This window comes from Ischnura elegans, chromosome 5, assembly GCF_921293095.1.
Source record: "Ischnura elegans chromosome 5, ioIscEleg1.1, whole genome shotgun sequence".
Taxonomy (NCBI): Eukaryota; Metazoa; Arthropoda; class Insecta; order Odonata; family Coenagrionidae; genus Ischnura; species Ischnura elegans.
Window position 1 is genome coordinate 93,925,508 of NC_060250.1, and position 15,870 is coordinate 93,941,377.

Here is a 15,870-nt window from a genome sequence, read left to right on the forward strand (position 1 = left end):
TGTGACCTCACGCGTCACGACGCAAGCGTGACAGTCCCAATCGCTCCGAAAACTTCCGCAGAAATATGAAAACAAAGAGAAAAATGGGTCTTCCCGGCCTTAACAGAGCGGCAGCTCTTGTAGCGTGGAGGATAATCGAACCATACAGTCACCACTGAGATCTCCGGGACCAATTAGACCGGAACGCACCCCTCTTGAGACGATAATGTTGGGTACACGTGCTGAGTGCCCGATTTCCGCAGGAATACGAAAACAAAGTAAAAAAATGGTTCTTCCAGGCCGTGAGAGTGATTTAACTTTTGTAGTGTGGAGGATAATCGCACCAAACAGTCACCACTGAGATCTCCGTGACCAATAAGACCGGAACTCACCCCTCTTGAGGCGATAATGTGGGGTGCACGTGAAAAGTTCCGATTCGGAGACTGTCAACCCGGGCTTATCCCGCGTGCTTCTTCCGACGGCCTCTTCCCGCCTTCCGGCCGCACCCAGGGAGCGGTGTTTACGCGGAGGAGAGGGTCTTTTCCGAGTGGGGGGCCGCGGGGGTGTGCGACGGCCTGAAGGTCCCCGCGTGGGGACCATGGGCAGCCCACCTTGTGCGAGCTGTCCGATGGGCCCTTGAACACACACTCTCTGAAAACGTGGAGGCGCACACCACCGACGCGGCCTCTACCGATGGGCGCCACTACCAAAGGCACACTCTGGCTCTCTCTCGGCCGCGGCAGAGGAGGGGGAGGGGAAGAGTTAGGGGGGAGGGGAGGGTCCTTCCCTCCCCTCCGACCCCCCACTACACCTCCTACGATAGAACCGCGAGAGGGGAGGGTGCGGAGAGGAGAGAGGGGAGGGGGGGACAGGAACCCCGCCCCCCTTTCGATGCGACGCGGCGCCTGAGTCCGCCAGGGTCTCCTATCCCCCCCCAAAACCCCTTTCCAATGCCCCCTCTTAAAACCTCCCACCATACTCCGCGGCGCCGTATGGAGGGAGGGAAAGGAAAGGCCTTCTCTATCTGCCCCCCCTCTCTGCCACCCCCGACTCCTCCTTCTCCCCCTACTCCTCCTTAGGGTGGTCGATAGGGGGTGGGGGTGACAGGGTTCGGGGGTAGGGATGTGGGATGGGGTGGGCCAAAGGGGATGGGGGGCCTAAGGAGTTTTGGAGGAAGAGAGGAGGGGGGCCAAAAACCCCGAGTGGCCGCTTTTGAGTGGGTTTGGAGAAATTTCTTGCTTTCTTATAGTATCTCTCTTTTTTAGGGGGTGCGAGAGACAGAAAAACAAAAATAAGAAACAACTGATTTATGAACGGTCAGATTAGGGCGATTAAGGTATGAGCTTCTCGGTACAAACCTCACAATGGGCCGATATTATAAATGGAAATGTAGGAAAGATATAAAAATTCCTTTTTTCAAAGGATTATAAACCGGAGAAATTTCTTTCTTTCCTACAATAATACATTTTCTTTTGTTTGTGGGTCATTTATGATCGTAAGGTAGAGACTGATCATTCAATTACTGGCAAATTAGCACGGCGGTTGAGATTTCGCGAAGTCATCTCGAGGGACCCGGGTTCCCATCTCAATATTTGCTGATATGCTTTCAAGGAACATTTGAAAGGATCGAAAACTTTCTTCCATTGTCACGGGGCATTCGATGGTTTGAAGTAAATTACTTTCCTCCTGATAGTATCATTTGCGTGTTTGATAAATGTATTGTACTTCTTCAAAAGTCTACAAAAGTGGCACGACACATTTATTCCATAAGAATAACGTAATATTAAGGAAATTCCCTAAATGTGACTGAGATATGATCATGAACTGTGGCTGATCTTAAATCATGTAAAAATCGTCAGGTTTGCTCGGTTGCTAAAATGTTGGCTCATTGCTCTACGAGCCTATTTCATAATATGAAAATAGTAATACTTTAGTTTTACTGATGCGAAGGAGATTTATCTAAGCTAGGAAAAGAATAACGGTTGGTTCGCGGACATCCTAGTGAATAATCCAAAGTCGTACGATTTCCAGAAAATTATACGACCGCTTGATTCAAAGTTACGAGGATGAAACTTGGCTTCGCCCGTGCTATTTCGTAGGATAACCGCTATTATCTAAGATAGCTTCGCTGAACAACACTATGCAGATTATTCATGAATATATTTTAAATAATTATCTTTACTGCGATTTTGGTTTATTATAGCGTTCATTTTGGATTATGTGTGGTATAGTAATGTGCCTTAGGCTGAATTCTATTCATATATTTAGACCTTGATGCAAGTTACTAAATGCTATCGTTGAAAGGAAAATTTTAATTTTGGTCTGTATTTCTACCCCACGACTTAGTTAATTTATTGGCCTTCTATACTTATGGAAAACTTTGTAATTTTTACAGTAATTGCCGAATAAATGTACCATGGAAATTCCGTTTGTAATGGACAACATTCAATAGCAAGTGATAGACTAGCACGTCTTGAAAAATCACATTAATTTCCTTTGTAAATTTGCTGGATCTTTACTGGATACCGTTGATATCTCTTCCGCTAGAATATAAATTATTGTAATATATGGAGAAAAATGGTGACAGCTGGGGATCAAAACGTCAATGTAACGCCTGAAACAATGTTTTTTTGGATACTCACACAGGACAGTATACCATCGATACATGATAACGGGGGAGTGAATCATAAAAACGTTATTTGAAACTTTATTGTAGGTGATACTTAAGTCATTTTTACTTTAATACCTTCTACTTGAAGTTTGAGAATTTCTCTGAAGCGGGTATTAGTTTTCACAAAGAAGAGAAAGAAGGCGAGGTTACATAATAAGTAAAGTGCTGTAGTTCAGATCGGGTTGTACTATTTTAAATAATTAATATCGAAATAGTGGTTAAGAATTTGGCAAACCTAATAAATGTAAAAAGAGCAGTGAAACTTCTGGTAAGTCAGAACATCGCCACAATTATAAGGTGGCAAAGAATACAAACTGCGCTCTGTACGGTAAATTTATTTTTTCACGAACAACCATACCTGCCACCGAGTTGATACATTGCAGTACAGCGTTGAAACCTCAACCAAAGACAAAAGCTTACTACTTAACTTACTTCACCATCACGTAAGTATGAATTCATTGAAATGTACCTTGTATAAATTTGGAAGGATTCCAAGATTGACGGTTTGACTGGGTGATAATAGTGGATGCATACTAAGATTAAGAGCATCGATAAAAACGGGGCCCACTTCCAAATCCTTGGATCCTCTAAACATAACCTGCAATTGAGTTGCAATAGCAACGTATGTTATGTAGTGACGTCATGGCAAAATTAGCAATACCGGAACGCACTTTCCTTAACTTTTTTTAGAAGTGAAATATAACTCTGTGTGTGTTTTTTATTTCAAGTTATTATTTACACTTTATTACAATTTTTCTTGTTTTGGTAACGAATATATATATTACTAATTTTGAGGCAACAAAATCGATGAAAGTGCTATTTGATTATTATTTCTTTTGTTGACCAGTGCCGAAACGGCGTTCCGGCGCGTTTCGGCACGATGACACCGCTGATGTTATGCTTAGTATTGACCATCATATCTCAACCTTGTTTCATGAGGAGCTTGAGATGAGCCACTAGCGATAACACGATTCATGATTTGCACTTCGCGAGCGCAACCCCGACAGCTACCTGATTACCATGCAAAGAATAGGTGATAATGTAAGAGGTACTATATCAGTGATCTGGGTTAATGTAGGATCAAACTACCTCAATTGCCCAGCGCATACGTTTGCGTACCTGTATACGTATAGGATCGAAACCAAGATACGAGTTGGCGCATTTCACGAGAGCAGCTTCGCCTACGCCCCTTCCTTCACTTAAACAAAACCACTGTAGGGAAACATTCTACCGAGGAGAGGAGAAGGTGAACGCACGCTTGTTTTTATTTAATCACAAGAGAGTCGACTAGAGAATGCGGAGGCGCAGGAGGGTAAATAGGTTCCAAGGGTAGCGAAGTAATGGCAAGGTCGCAACGGAGAGCAAAAACATACCAAAAAGGATTCCGCCAGGGCTCCGTGGGTGGAAATTGGGATCTATAGCAGTCAGGCGAACTACTTCACCACTTCTCCTCACGTAGGGATAAGGAAGATCAGTGAAAATGGAAGGAGAAAGCACTTAAGGGGGAGCTTAAGGAATGCTGACAATCGCGGCAGAGGAGGCAAAAAGGAAAACCGTTTGCAAGGAGAAGGATAGGAATTGTGTACGGTAAATAATTAAGATATTTAGAAGGCTAGTTAAACACGACCTTCGAATTTGCATGAAATCTGGTAAGGAATAATTATTTGAAAGGGAACCATGCGATGTAAGCAGTCAGTTCTCTTTCCAGGAAAAATTAAGTAAATAGGGATACAATTTTACTCAAGGCTGGGTTCAAATAATTATTGGCCGGAAATCCTGCTGCTTTCACAATACCAATATAGTTAGAAGCCATACCCAGAATAAGATAAAAATGATAGAAAATAAATCTTTGAGATGATAGATGCTTTACAATGCTTACACCATACTAAAGTAGTGATTTATTGCTCTGGGGTAGGCTCATATCATCTGCAACTGCAAGTATGTGGTTGACATGTGCACCACTACAGACAACACCAGACTCGACACCTAGGAGACCTCACTAATTTGATTGTATTTCAAGAGCTACCTCCTAGTCACAAACAGTCATCAGCAGACCTGAAGAGGGCTTCAACAATAGTAAAATAGGTAGATGGGTATATGGAAGAGGCGATCGACAGGTAATGGTATTTTTGCTATAGGAAATAGTAGTGAAAAAACCGGTGACAACATTTATCTTACTCTTAAAGAAAGGCTCCAAGGGAACAATGGCTTAATGGATGGACGAACGGAAAACTGTACTTGAATTGGTGTGGTGAGAAGCCAACAGGGTCAAATGTAATTTTTCCTAACAGAGTAAGGTGTAAAAATTTATAGAAGAAATAAAATAAAACTTGGTGGCCAAAGGATACTAGTGAGTCTCGGTGCTGACATCGAATGAAAAATCAAATGAACTACTAAGTGTCTATGATCTCTTTTATTTTCTAAACCTTATTTCTGTACCTAACTCTGTATAGAAAAAAATAACTTGTACCCTTGGCTTCTCTCCCCCTCAATTATTCACCACTAACAACTAAACTAGAGATCGGGCAGTCTCTGAAAATTCTCAATAACTACCGGGATTTGAACCTGGGCTCATCGGGAGGGAGTCGTACATTCCAGCCGCCACATTAAACTGAATCCTGCAGCGACAGAAGAGAAAAATAAATGTCTACGAAATCGAAAAGACGCGACGAGACGGAGCATCCCCCAGTAGCTCGTTCTTCATTAGGGTACGGCGCGTCGGAAGGGCACACAAATCAGTTTTTGGAACACACCGGAACGAGACCCGGGTTGCGCACCACAAAATGGGGATCCCGCGACAGGACGTCTAGGGTCCGGCTGGTCGGCTTAATGTCTGCCCCACTCCGTCCCGCATTCTCGCATGCATTGCAAGAAACGGGGAATTTTGGGGGGGGGGAGGTAAAGGGTACGGAATGGAATGGTGGAGGGGGAGAAAAGGTCTGGCGCGGGACGATAGGAAGGGGAGAGAGGGGAGGGTACCCCTGGTGGGAGGAGGAGAGGGGTAGGAGAGGAGAGAGGAGTGGTGTTGGAGGCGCCCCCATGTCGCCACCCCCAAGTTCGGACACGCACTGCCGACGCTCACCAACCCCTCCCCCCCGCCCCCTCAACCCCCACCCCAACGTAGACACCTCTCCCTCCACTCCTTTGCGTTCGACCCAAAAAGTCACCCATTTCTCTTCCATTCTCTCCCTCCACCAAGATGAGATACCATCATCGTCATTTAAATCTCACAATGCCAAAAATTGGACGCACGAATGGGCGCAATTCAGAAGCTAATGGAGGTATGGACCACATATAAGGTATCGCAGAAGTGAAATGAAGGTTACGTAAGAAATAAACAAGGCATAAAGGAAGTTTATAAACATTTTATGCCTTCATTTTGTAGAATTCCTTAATGGGCTCGTTCACGTTTGTGTTATTTTTATATTAGTCGATTGCAATAGAGTGAAAATTAAATGGACCCGTGTTTTTCCTTTTTTAATCTGCCGTCAATTTCTCGATCTATTCGCGACGTGAAATAAACGGCCTTAACCCTTTCGCTGTTAAGTTGGTGACGTCACGAGTTCGTGCAAATCGGATCCCCGTTTCCAAGCAGCTCCTCCATCTCACGCTTGGGCAACGCGAAGGTAGGTCCTCGTTTTTTATGCTCGTATAAACGATTCCTCTCCTGAGTGAAAGGTACTCCCTGAAGTAAATATACAATAATTGTAATGACGCTACAAACTCATGAAAATTGGGCGGCAACTTTCACGTTCTGTTATTTCTACACTTACGAGAGAGAACGACTATGTGGGGAAAAATTGTTTTCGTTGTAGCTTATATTTATCTCCCATCTGCTGAATTTTTCTCCCCGAATGTGATTTTGGGGCTGTCTATGCGATCCCATTGATGAATAAATAATCATTTGATGTGAAATCTTTCCTTAAAAGTGTTAACTATGATTTGGAAATGTATGGCAGGAACAGCACCAAATATTCTCCGTAGCACTCGAAAAATTAGTCGCACGATCCAAACGAATGCGGAAAAATCCAAAAAGAGTATGATAAACGTTTATCAACTACCTGAGAACCCTCTCTGTTAAGGATTCGATTTTACTCGGAGTATTCAAAATATTTAAATAAAAAACAGACAAAATTTTAGTGATGATAGAAATGTCTCTATAATCGATATTTCTTTAGAACGACGAATAGTGGTTATTTTTTCAGGATTAGAATGAACTAACCTCGATTCGCTAACTTTTTTTCCACCAATACCCACGCTTCTTTTTCTATGGTTAGGACAATTCGCCTGAGAATTTTTTCTTAAATAAACCGATAATTATTGCGGAAATATGAGGTGCCTTTCCTCTCAGAGAATAAACGCTTTGCAAATCATCTATCGAGGTATCATCAAAGGACTGACTCAAATGCAGATATTGACGAGAAATGTATTATAGTGGAGATAATTTCAAATATTTCTCACTCGCGCCGTTTTGTAAATTTTTTTGTACATTCAAAGACCAACATTTATTTCTTGCATGAATCACCATCATAATCTGTTCTTGTCTTCAAAACGAATTCGATTAAAGGCACTGCGGTTTTTTCTCTAATTTTTTTTACTTGTATTATGCGGATAACAACGAAAGTAAAGGGTGCTACTCCAAGTGAATGAATATAAAGGATGAATTTCATCAACAAGGGCAAAAATATTGTTAACAAAATTGGAAATTACTTATAATTTCCAATATATGATGCCACTTCTTTGAGAGCAGAATAAAAACAAGTATTCTTAGGGAAGCTTAAAATAAATACTTTAATTTGAGTTTCTGTCTTTCTCTAAGTTTTTAAATTGAGAATTCTGTTTATGTCCAGCAGAGTTGATAATTTTGTTAATAATGGCGATTTCTATGGTTATAATGTGTACCACGGATCCAAAAGCTGCGAGATACAAAGGGCTTCTAATGTTGGTATGACGAACAGGTACAATTTGATATTATATGATTAACATGATGAGAGCTTGAACACTGTAATAAAATAAAGTTCACACTTGTAATCAATCTGTAACTCATATGTGGTAACCGTCAGTCTCATCTAATTATTGTTGTCTTTAATTGAAAACTAAAAACTGACTCAAACATGAAAAACTTTAACCTTAAACCTAAACACTTTAAGTAACATTCACCTGTTTTCAATTTAATTTCATTATCTATTTTGCGCGGTTAATTCCGTTTCTTAGCTTATCATGACCATAATCATATTGTAAATAGTAAAATCAACTTTGGATTTCTTCTAACACAACTATGACAAAAGACCTCCTTACATTTATGTTTGTTGCCGTTACCCGAAAAAAAAACTGAACTTCCGTATGAAGCTGAGATAAAATTTTAACTTGACAGGTGGTAAAGCATTCAATTTAAATTTAAAAGCAACCAATTACCAATTTGTGGATTTAAATATTAGTTCATTCCTTATTCCACTCTTTTTGCACTTAGTGTACCTTTGTGCATCCACAATTTTGCTTGAGAGCTATCGAAGGAGGTAGTGAAGCACAAGCAGGGCTCAAAGCCGTAGTCGGACTCTCATAAATGCCCGCATGAAGCAAAAGAAAAAAAATTAGGGTTGCGTCTCCGTCCGGCCCCGGTATGGCCTTACACCACAACACATGCGAGACCTCATACGCCACACCCCCCAACAAGAACGCTCTTAAACTCTTGGCTCTTTCCCTTTACAAGGCGGGGGTTCAAGGCAAAAAATGAATAAACAGATAAAAAAAAGGAACTAGCCACGCGCTCGTTTCGTAAAATGTGCCACCGTGGAGCATGTACTACGAGAATTGGTTCAAGCAGAAACACACACACACACAAACGCTCAGGCAAGAAAAGAAATTATGAGTATAAAATAAAAAATCTGATGGGAGGAGGGAGTGTCGGAATGGTTGTCGCAAATGCGGGGATGACTGTGGTCGGAATATCTTCTTATTATTATTTCTTGGCACGGCGCGCAGTAAATATAAATCATGCTGCTGCAGGATGACACGAGGAAGGAGGGAGTGGGGGACGGCTGGAGATCAGGAGAAGACGAAAGGTTTGTGGGGGGAAGGGCAGGATAGGAGACGGTTTGAGAAAACACCCTGCCAAAAATTTTTAAAAAGAGATAAGCTTGGGGGGTTGGGGCTTTTGATGACTCGGAATGACTGGGATATAGAGAGAGAGATATATATGTGTGGGAATGAGAGGAAAAAATCCGTTTAAGTGCGGACATTGCTGCGGGAAAGGGACCGCGAAGTAGCGTGTGGATTGGTGAATCTTGAGGACTTGCTAGGCGGATGACCTCTCGCTCGTGTGTTGAACTTAAATGTGTGTTATTTATGAATAAGTTACATTCTAGTCATATTCTTTCGATTTTTGGGCATGGAAAAGGCAAACGTCTTTGGCAATGTCTCGGAACCAAATGCCAGAAAATTGGGGGGAAATATGTGAAGAACAAATCATCATTTTAACTGAAAACGCAATAAAAAACGCTAATTGAAGATCTGATATGAAGGAAAAATATTTTTCATAAAGATGAAAATGTAATTCCCAAGACTAACACTGGTATAAATGTTTTACTGATTAAGTTACATTTTAGTTATTTTCTTACGAGTTTATTGCATGAAAAGGCAAACTTCTTTGGCAATATTTACGAACCTCACCTCATGATTATGAGAAATTAAGGGAGAAATCTGTGAGGATCAATTCATGATTTTGACTGAAAATAGGGAAAAAATTGCAAATTGAAGATCTGCGACAAAGGAAAATTACATCTCATAAAGATTACAATGGAGTTGTAATTCTCAAAACTAATATTAGTATAATTTTTTATGAGCAAAGTTACAATTAGCCATGTTCATACGAGTATGAGTTTGGGAAAAGGAAAGGCAAACTTCTTTGTCATCGACACCAAAATTGGTATAAATTTTTCATTAAAAAAATAAAATTATATTGAATATGGCACGATAACGAGATTAGGATTTCAAAAGGCAAACTTCTTTGCAGTGTCTTGGGACTTCATTGTATCAGTACGAAAAAATGGCGATGAAATCTGTGAAGAACATCATTTAAACTGAAATTAGCAACAAAAAACGCTAATTGAAGGAAAACGCTTCCATGAAGGAATAAAGAATCTCATAAGGTTGGTAATGGAGTTGTTTTTCTCAAGACTAAGAGTAGTATAAATGTAATCCTGCCGTTTCCAGAATGATGTCATTGGTCATTAATCTTCTCTGCGTGCATGATGAACTACTTAATTTTATTAAATATTATATTCTATATTTTCTCATGTATTTCTTCCAAGCATGGATTGTTTAAAATAAATAATAACAATTAATGATGGTCGTATCATTGAAATTTTTAGTGATAAAATTGAGGATATGTATTTATATGAAGCTAATTTTTAAGGAATAATTACTTATTCCTAACCCTATGTTTGAACAGATTGCGCATAGTGTGACGCCAAAAGCCCACGTACTGACCCGCATAAACAAACAGTGACTGACCCAGTCCTTCCTTAAAATGTCTTGCCATTTTGTCATCAGGACAGTGGTTTATGGAACGATGTGATCTCCGCGAGCCCCCAAATAGCCAGAAATGCCCTACAACCCGCAGCCATTTCCAGGACAACGTTAGTTGGGCTTGAGCTAAACTCTGCATGTAGGCTAATAGACATGCCGTTGTCATTCAAGGAACACATGAAGCCTACAGAGAGGCAATTCAGTGGCATGACCCATCCTGTAGTCCCGCCACCTATCGAGGGTTGTTCAATGCACGTACGATTCACCAACAACCCCCTAGCAATGCGGCCTCGCAAAATCTTCTAGCACTTCACCTCATCCGGCGCCGTATAGAGGGCGAAAAACAGAAAAAAATATCTGGCTGAAATCCCAAAGTTGAGGTATTTTGTTGGAGAAAAATATTTGCACAGCTTGATAAAACTTTGTATGAGATTGAGAGAACTAAAACAATTTAACTTTAAGAATTGTTTTGTGAAGTTATTTCAACATTATACGAGTATTGTACTAGCAGAAGTCGCCAAAGGTGAGAAAAAACCTATATCGAAATTTGAAAATGATATCATCCACAAAAGTTGAGTTTATACTTTAGATCGATCGAGGTAAGTGAAACTCTAATTTATTTAGTTTTTGATATGAAAGAAAATTTCTCCGAAAATGTATAATACTTTTCCAATTTATTAATTTCAAATTATCAACCACTTTAACATTCACTTTTTCACTATTTTGCAGAAATACTTGGAAAAAATCTTTGACGGGGTCGCGAGGATCATTCAAATAATTCAAATGAGTGCAAAAATATGCCTAATACTCTGATTTTAAACTATTAATTAAAAAAATATATATATACATGCGGCTTCCAACGTAATTTGAGAAAAAAAATAATGGGGAAAAGCAGTTATTGGTGTCAATTAACAGCCAATGAAGAGTCAAGCTTTCATCACTAGCATCCGATAGATTTTTTTTGCGCCCATGTGAAACTCCATGAACACTTCATCCTGACAATTCATCGTAAAGGGCCAGTGTTGCACTCGTCATCCCCCTACCCAGAAAAACACGACACACCTCGTCCATGCGTATGTGAACTTTTTTTTCAGTTTAATAAATGGTCAAGCTGAAGTATTCACCGGAATACCCGTACGTCGAGTGCTCTGGGAAGCCTTTAAGTATCCACCTCAGGTCGACAATTGTTTGTCCAACCATCTGAGAATTCAAATATTTATCCGGGTACTCTAGTGCTGAAAATAATAAGATGCCACTTCAAATATAAGGATTAGAGCAAATGAAGCATTTAAAAAAATATTTAGAATAAGTGTTACCGTTGTGAAAGAAACATGATAAAATGTAAACAACAAATGGTAATTTCAACACTTCAATATGTAACCCCACTATCGACCATGGCGTCAACAATCTACGCTAAGGTAACCTACGTTCAAGGCAAACCTATGAATAATCTATACTTATAATCTAGATTTTCCTTGAAAATGATATAGAGTGTAGAAACCATGGTCGGTGATGAAGAAGTACTGAGATTTTACCATCTATCGTGGATGGATGGTAAAATCTCAGTATTACTTCATCACCGAACACAGATGGATCAAATCTCTATGATTGAAAACGATGTTTTTCAGCAATTATTTATCATATAAAAAAAACATTCAAGTTTAGAACAATTGTACGAAGAAAAATTGCAAAGAATATGGATATAGTACCTATAAGTGTGGAAATTAGTACTCGTAGTTTATATTTTATCGTGGATAGACATCGCATTTCCACCACGTCAAGCCTAAAACGATTTCATACGCTGTGAAACTCTTCTGCACATCCTTGAGGTGGCAAATTAAAAAAATGCATCTCTAAAAGATCTTTACGAGAGTAAAATCTTTACCCCCAACTGCGGCCCGTTTCGAACCTGGAGATCCGCGGATGCACGCGGCATAATGTGGTGGTGTGGCGTTGAGGACGCAACTTCACCCCGTTCGCTTTAGCGCGCACACCCGTTCACCCCCAGATGTCAGCGGTGGCCACCCAAGGGTGCGGTGGGCGGTGCGGTGCCCGCGGTGATGGCTATGGTGCGGCAGCCGCTCCCCCGGGGCAGATGGAAGGGAGCGGGCATTACCCACCGCGCCTACCGCTCGCGCCCGTCAACCCCTTTCGCTCGTGAATTATACCACCCGTCTCTGCTGCCGCACCCGGCCCGCACCCCGATACCCCTTCGGACCGCGCCCATCCGTAATTCCAACCCCCCTGCTCCCGCTCCACGAAGCTTACCACCTCCCTACAGCACAGCACCACTGCACTCTCCCTCCGTAGGCTGTCCACATCGCTCGACGGGACGGCTGTGGGTGGCTCTGATGGATTGTCCCGTGCAACACGACTATGACTGTAGTCCATACAAAAAACCTCCGTGACTGAAAACGCTGATGTTTTTATTGATTAATCTTTAAATAGTTCAAATTTGGAACATATGTATGAAGAAACATTTAAAAGAAAATAGATCAAATCTTTATGACCGAAAACGCTATTTTAATTGATTATTTTTCATAAGCAAACAAGTCAAGTTTGAAACAATTTTACGAAGAAAAATTACAAAGAATATGGATCAAATCTCTGTCATCGAAAACGATAATTTTTATATATTAATTATTTCTCATATTCAAATATGTTTTTGTTTCACCATCTCAACAAACAATATTAAAGAAAAAATAATAAATATATGAAAAAGCCACTTGTCTTCGCATGTGAGACCTCAGACGCATTATCGCTGAAATGTATTGCACTCCACCAAACCGCCGCAGAAAATAATACAAGGCCCCAAAAATATGACCCTGTCCACTTTTGCACGGAAGAAGGGTAGCACACACAGAATAAATTAGATTATTTTTCACTACCGGATAAGAAAATTGTCAAATTCTCTTAATGAAACTGTAATTTTGTTTGATAGGAGCGTCTAACTGGCATGAAGGGGACCAAGTACCTTCTTTCCATATGACCATTTGCGTGAGCACATTTTAAGAAGGTATCCCCGTTGCAAAGAAAGTTGCTACGGATTATACGTTTGCATTTATTTATACCTAATCCTGCGTTAACTCATAACTGAAATTGGACCTAAAAATAGCTGCAAAGGAAGAAGAATGTTATATGGGAAATGGAGTGGTAGGCTGGATTCCCATCCCATGACCCCAGGTTCAAACCCAGGTGATGAAGAAAGTTTTTTTTTTCGACATAAGCCTATCTATACTTTTACAATTTTGAGTGTTTAGTTCTCCGCCCATACGGCATGGTACAATCTCTAAACGTCTTTTGTTAAGAAGAGGAAAATTATTTCATCCACATCCCTCAAAGGACTGACGTAAAGAAATTCTCGTACCTCAACAGGACGATTGCGGAATGGAATAGACTCCCTGCAGAACTGTTTAAGCCCTACCCTAACAACGTAAGGATTTTCAAGAAGAGGTGCAGAGGATTAATATTGGAAAATTAATATCGCTGAATTTTAAATATTCACTTTTCTAGTTTCATTTTGGTAATGTATTCCTCATTTGCAATATTTTTGTTTTTCTTTTTATTTTTTGTATAAACTGTTACCACCTGGCAAATAGCCAACTTGTAACTTGTACAATACAATAATAATAATAATATATAGCACCCTGTGAGCTAAGCAGTTGGTTGCCCAAATTGTATTTCATAGTCGCGTCGTAGTTTGCGTGAGGTTACTTAAATGATGTACGAGTATGTCTGACTGGTTCTTACCAAGCGAATGGAATTGGTGATCCATGCTTGGATACTCCGACAGTGCGTTTTTGCTACTGCTCCCAACGCATCGTATCATCTTCAGGGTTGTGTGGCTTAAATAATACTACAATCTTAAAGGCAATGGAGGATTGGCCACCAACACGTCATTTTCAATGAACGAATCGACCTGGTGGAGGTGCCGAACAACTTTCACTGGTGGCTGGCGTGTTGACTTCCAGTCTTTAAATTCCCGGCATTCACATTTTTCCTGGGCAGAGAATATGTACATGCGGACCTATGATATATTACGCACAGCTCTATATTATTCACAACCTCATTTTATGTAGCTTTCAAGTTTACATCTATCACAGTGTCACGCTGCATACGAAAATCTCTGCTCATTTTTCTCCGCAGATTTCAGTTCAGAATGGGGTACCAAAAATATATTGCTATGCGTCTTCGCTTAAACTCGATTTCGTCAATCAAAAGCCGTAAATTTCCTTCATCACAATATTTCCTATATTCACCTATTTTGGAAATTTAGTCACCTTCACGTGAAGCTGTCACATTTGATAATCATTCCCTTCAAGTGATAATTTGATGCCTAATGTCCAATGTCGTTCCCTGCCTATCGTTACTCAAATAAGAACAAGTTCTATTTAACTATTTTATGTGAAAAACAGCAAACAGTTATTGATCGTTTTTCCTCGACCTCACCACGTTCCATAACGCAGTCTAAAAATGTGTTCCGACACGCAATGAAGGTTACTCCGCCCCATTATGTTTTTAACAATCTTAAAACGTTTCATACAGCTTTTTTTATCCTTGTATGACCTTTTTCATTAGTTTATTCTCCATTTTGGTCCATTTAATACTTTTCCTTTTGTCTTATCTTGAGGAAAGCTTTTGCTATATCTTTTCCATTGATATATTTTGAACGCCAAAATAAGTGATGGTATGTTGTCCATTGAAATGAATCGCTAGATATACCTAAATCCCCTCAGTTACGCAAATTTGGAGCGAAAAATTTTGTCTGTATTTTTTAAAACTGGAATAATACATATGTACCTATTTAAATATTAATTGTCTTAAATGAAGATGGAGTAGGTATAGTGTAGTTTCTAATACACAGTATTTCCATGTCGACGAACATAAATGTGGAACAATAAACATAAGTGTATTATTATTCAGAGAATTATTATTAAGTGTACTATTATCATTCATAAGCGCATTATTTATTGTTTCGTCATTGGAACAATAAATATGTACATTTATCTATTTTAAGATCAATTTACTTAAATGAAGGTGTAGTGGCTATAGCGTTGCTTCTCATACACAGCATGTCCATGCCGACGAACATTGGCAAATGTTTTACTTTAATTCCCAGTCAGTCCCCACAGAATCAAGTGTGCGTTTCCATCCACTTTAAAGCCACTCCGAAGGGAAAAGATCGGTCGGGAGATTGCGTGGGGACAAAAATATGAGAGCTTAAAATGAACGGCAGCACACCTTTTCGACAACAACTAAGAATCAGAGGGCGATTGCATTCACGCACGCCACGCAATCCTGTGGACTGAGTGGCCAAACACAGTTGTTGTCATGGCTCAGGGAACACGGAGCGAATCCAATGGGATGGGTTGAAGGTATCGGCAAATAGTGCTCATTGCGGAGAAGTTCCTATTCCCTACAGCCAAAGGCGACTAAATTTCTAAGGGAACTGTGTGTGGACACGAATGAAAGTCGTTACGCTTGATTTTTCAACTAAGTGATCGTCTGACTTACCATTATCACAATAGAAGTTTCTCCAGGCGGCCACTGGTTGTGTAGTCCCCCACCGCGCTTTTTAATTAGTTTGCTTGAACTCTCATATATTGTATGTATCATGCATAGCAGAATATAATGAAATAAAGTGCCCCAAATAACACTTTAAGAAAATGGGCTAATGCCGTAATAATCCCATA

At 40.2% G+C, this 15,870-nt stretch overlaps 1 protein-coding gene across 1 annotated transcript in view; it reads right to left on the bottom strand.

Annotated features, from left to right (window-relative positions):
* LOC124159274 (potassium voltage-gated channel protein Shaker) overlaps window positions 1-15,870 on the bottom strand; it is a 636,146-nt gene that overhangs the window by 454,513 nt on the left and 165,763 nt on the right. The gene's annotated exons all lie outside the window — the stretch shown is intronic.